This window comes from Octopus sinensis, linkage group LG18 (assembly GCF_006345805.1).
Source record: "Octopus sinensis linkage group LG18, ASM634580v1, whole genome shotgun sequence".
Taxonomy (NCBI): Eukaryota; Metazoa; Mollusca; class Cephalopoda; order Octopoda; family Octopodidae; genus Octopus; species Octopus sinensis.
Window position 1 is genome coordinate 11,263,683 of NC_043014.1, and position 5,000 is coordinate 11,268,682.

At 37.6% G+C, this 5,000-nt stretch overlaps 1 protein-coding gene across 2 annotated transcripts in view; it reads right to left on the bottom strand.

The window, feature by feature from the left end:
- Positions 1-5,000, bottom strand: part of LOC115221480 — a 56,294-nt gene that overhangs the window by 49,414 nt on the left and 1,880 nt on the right. Inside the window, exon 1 of one of the 2 annotated variants that reach the window (XM_029791672.2) lies at positions 4,267-4,419. The exons of the other annotated variant lie outside the window; for it this stretch is intronic. The gene's annotated coding sequence lies outside the window, so the exon portion shown is untranslated. Of the gene's footprint in view, positions 1-4,266; positions 4,420-5,000 lie in introns of those variants that run through there. 2 annotated transcript variants of the gene reach the window in all.

Here is a 5,000-nt window from a genome sequence, read left to right on the forward strand (position 1 = left end):
CCGGTGGCATGTGAAAAAACATTCAAGCGAGTTTGTTGCCAGTGCCACTGGACTAGCTCCTGTGCAGGTGGCACGTAAAAACCATTTGAGCGTGGCCGTTGCCAGTACCGCCTTGCTGGCCCTCGTGCCAGTGACACGTAAAAGCACCCACTACACTCTTGGAGTGGTTGGCGTTAGGAAGGGCATCTAGCTGTAGAAACTCTGCCAGATCAGATTGGAGCCTGGTGCAGCCATCTGGTTTGCCAGTAATCAGTCAAATCGTCCGACCCATGCTAGCATGGAAAGTGGACGTTAAACAATGATGATGATATATACATACACCAGCCCATTAAAAGATCAGTTTATACAGAACCTTAGTTCTGACTACCCCCCTTGTACAGCTCAGACTTGTAGGTCATTTATCGACATCACCTACAATTCCTTGAGCAACAGCATCAGCCTTCACATCATCCTTAGCATCTGCTAAAGTGGCTTTGTCACTAGTAACACAGTCCCAGAGCAGGCAAATGTCACCAGTACTGAAGCAACTCTGCTGAAGACACTGCTACACTGGACAGGACACTTCACTGAGAAGGAAGATCAATTTCCCAAGATCATGCTATATGACAAATTCTCTTCTGGTCAATGTGATAAAGGAACACCAAAGGAGTCCAAAGACCCCCTAAAGAAATCCTTTGGTTCCAACCACAGTGACCATTACCAGTGGTCAGTTCTTGCAGCTGACCATGAAACCTGGCATCTCAACGTCCAATGAGTAGCAGCCTCCTTTGAAGATACCCACAGGACCATCCTTGGAGATGAAAGAAAAAGGAGGAAAAACAAGGACACTGTGACCAGCCCTGATCTGTCTGCTTTCACATATCACATTCATCAGGTCTCAGTAAGCTTGCAACAGACATGGTCATCTCACTTTTAGAAATTTTCAGTCATCCAGCTGTAGAAACTCTGCCAGATCAGATTGGAGCCAGGTGCAGCCATCTGGCTTGACAGTCCTCAGTCAAACCATCCAACTCAAACCAGCATGGAAAGCGGACGTTAACGATGATGATGATGATGATATACACACACACAGACATACATTCACATACAATATGCCTATATATATATATATAAGAAAAATATAGGCATAGGAGAAGCTGTGTGGTAAGTAGCTTGCTTACCAACCACATGGTTCCGGGTTCAGTCCCACTGCGTGGCATCTTGGGCAAGTGTCTTCTACAAGAGCCTCGGGCTGACCAAAGCCTTGTGAGTGGATTTGGTAGACGGAAACTGAAAGAAGCCTGTTGTATATGTGTGTATATATATATATGTACATATGTATGTGTGTTTATGTTTGTGTGTCTGTGTTTGTCCTACCAACATCACTTGACAACCAATGCAGGTGTGTTTACATCCTCGTAACTTAGCGGTTCAGCAAAAGAGACCGATAGAATAAATACTAGGCTTACAAAGAATAAGTCCTGGGGTGATATTTGCTCAATTAAAGGTGGTGCTCCAGCATGGCCACAGTCAAATGACTGAAACAAGTAAATGAGTAAAAGAGTATATACACACACATACATACATTCACCTACAGTGCATGAGTGTGTGTATATATATATATATATAAATAAAAGTTCAAATAAAGGTTACAAACCTCATTAAGGGATAATAAAAGCCAATGAATATACTGGTTTATTAATTATTACAAAAGTGTTGAATATTACAATTAATATTCAAGTTTAAGGTAACTGGGTAAACCAGGGGTTTATGAATCGGAACAGCTGTCAGAGATGATGTCCTATTTTATAATTAATAAATAATTATTAATTTAATTATCTCTCTGTTTTCTAATTTTCTTTTATATATATATACTAGCAGTATAGCCCGGCGTTGCTTGGGTTTGTAAGGGAAATAACTATATAAGCATTTTTAGAGATGTAAAGTATAATAGCCATCTCAATATGGCTAACCACAAAGGGGGGTGTTACTGTAGCTTTTTACTTTCTGAGATTTAATAATACATTTTTAGAGAGTTACTTCCCTTATATAATTGCAAAAAAAATGCATTAAAAATAGGGAAAAATTATGGTAAATTTTTTTTTAAATTGTAGACTCATCGTAGATGCACGCTAATACCCAGAAGGGCTCAATATGAATCACGACTATAAGATACCCGGTTTTGGTTAAACTGCACCGCAAAATGTGGGAGTAGTTAGGAATCTAAATCGTAGGAGACAGACACACAACTTCACTTTTATACATAAAGATATATATATATATATATAGATAGATATGGATGGATGGATGGATGGATGGATACAAAGAGAGGTAGACTGACAAATAGACAGACAGATAGATAGATAGATAGATAGATAGATAGATAGATAGATAGATAGATAGATAGATAGATAGATAGATAGATAGATAGATAGATAGATAGATAGACAAACAGACAGATAGTGAGATAGATACATACATACAGATAGATAAATAGATAGATAAACAGACAGACATAGATAGGTTTCACATAAAAAGCACAATTCCCAGTGCCACGTATAAAGTGCAAGTGTCAGGTGTAAAGCATTGGCGGTGGTGCCACATAAAAAGCGCCCCATACACTTTGTAAAGTGGTTGATGTTAGGAAGGGCATCCAGTCACAGGAACCATGCCAAAACAGACAAATTGAAGCCCAGGCAGCTCTCCAGCTGGCTACCTCTTATCAAAGCGTCCAACCCATGACAGCATGGAGAACAGACGTTAAATGAAGATGATGATGATTTCTGTGTAGGCATGGCTGTACAGTTAAGAAGCTCGCTTTACAACTACGTGGTTTCGGGTTCAATCCTACATGCCACCTTGGACAAATGTCTAATATAGCTCCAGGCTGCTTGATGCCTAATCAGTAAATTTGGTAACGGGAATTATGTGAAAATCCGTCATATGGTTGGCAAAAGGTAACGGTTAGTCTACATGCTTGCCTGTAACTTAGCGGTTCGGTAAAGAGATCGATAAAATAAAAACCATACTTTAAAAAACGTATGCAGTGGGTCAGTTTTTTTTTTTTTCTTGTGCCATGGATTGGTCGTAGCACGACTATAACGAGAAGACGGAAAATAAAGCATACACTGTACACTTAGATCGCCAGTATGCTCGATAAACATCAAGTGATTGCTACACGAAGAGATCGGGTTTCGTATCAAGAAAGAATATAAACTCTTAATGAAATCTACGGAAGAATCAGCTGTCTTTACGTATGTGTGCATGCGCGCGCGTATGCATAGAGTGGTCACTCTTAAAAAGACCTTCAGGTCGAAACGGCCTTTGTATGACCTCTTGAATATAAAAAAAAAAATATATATATATATTAATAACTTTACATTCGTACCTTATACAGAATACCAAATCTGAAAATACTTCGTTCGAATCCAATCAACGTAAAAAAAAAGCGCACACACACACTATATATATATAAAGCAGATACTATATGTATGTAGTATGCAATGGGGCCGATTTTTATTCTCATGTGCCCTGGACTGGTTGCAGTAAAAGACCATATATATATATATATGTATATATATATATATAATATATATATATATATATATATATACACAAACACAGACCATGGTGCTTTAGCATCAATGAAAACGATTGTTTTTTAAATTGCCAGGGGTTAAATTCGAAGGATATGGATAACTAAGTTTTGCTTCCGTTGTTTAATTAGGTTTAAATGTTGCCAATAATTATCAGATTAATGAATCCTCCACCACCAACGCAGTAATTTAGAAAAAAAAAAATTATTGGGGTCCCATATGTTAGGAAAGAGTTATAGCCAATTTTATTCAGCCACTTCTAGACAGGTTAGAGTTTATCAACATCGTGTGGATGAAAGGTAAAGTTAGTCCCGAGAAGAAAGGTAGTCTTTTTTTTCCGATTAAGTTCGAATAATACCTTTCGACAATCACGGGGTAGGGGTTTAAATCGACCGTAGTACTTTACTGATATTTATTTTTGATCGAACCTGGATAAATGAAAGACAAAAACGTCTCGGGTGAAATTTGAACTCAGTTGATGCGAAGGAAAAGTAAATAAAATGTTGCGAAGAGGCTTCGTCACTTAATGTCACAAAACAAAAACATATATATTCTATTTGTGACGAGTTGTTTCTCGAAGTCCCATAAGCAAGTGGATAGTAAGAGACATCAGAGTTAAAACTGCGTACTAAGTACGAACTATTTCCATGCAGAACATTTTGGGAGGACGAGACAGTGATGGAATACGAACCCTATATCCTTTGGTCAGTAGTCTGAGTGACACCGCACTAACTAGGTCAGCTGCAGCTGTCATTAGCAAATGTAGTTCGCGGTAAATGGGAGAAAGAGTTTGTCCACTGCATATACTGATGGCCAGTAGGCAAACCACAAGCATTCGTTTCTGAGATTATGAATTGATATCACAATGAAACGACCGTCTCTGCTTATTTTCTTCTTAAATATTTAGTCACTGATCTTATGATTTTGTAATGTGAATAAAAAGTTTTATTTCGTTTTTGTTTTTTTCCGAAATTTACCAAATAAAAAAAACTGATAAATTTCAATCGTATTATTGAAGAATGCGAACGAGAGATAATAATAATAATAATATAAAGCTGTATACGCTTGCTAAACAAAAGAACTGTTCTTTTGTGGCTCTTGACTTCAGGTCACTTTTATGTAATAATAATAATGATGATAATAATGATAATAATAAAACAGAACCAAAAAGACAAATTGTCAACAGAAAGTGCCACGAAAAGAATATGAAAAAGGCCAGGACTTGGCGCTTATTCTAATCTAACACAGAAAAATGTGGAATAACAACAATGAACATGAAATTGACAAACAGATCTGAAGCATGCAGTTTTGAAATCTGATCGTTTTTAGTTAGCCACTAAAGCGATTACAAGGCATAGAGAGAGACAGAGAGAGAGAAGACGATGAAGAAGAAAAAAAATCGAATGCAAATGGACTGCAATATAT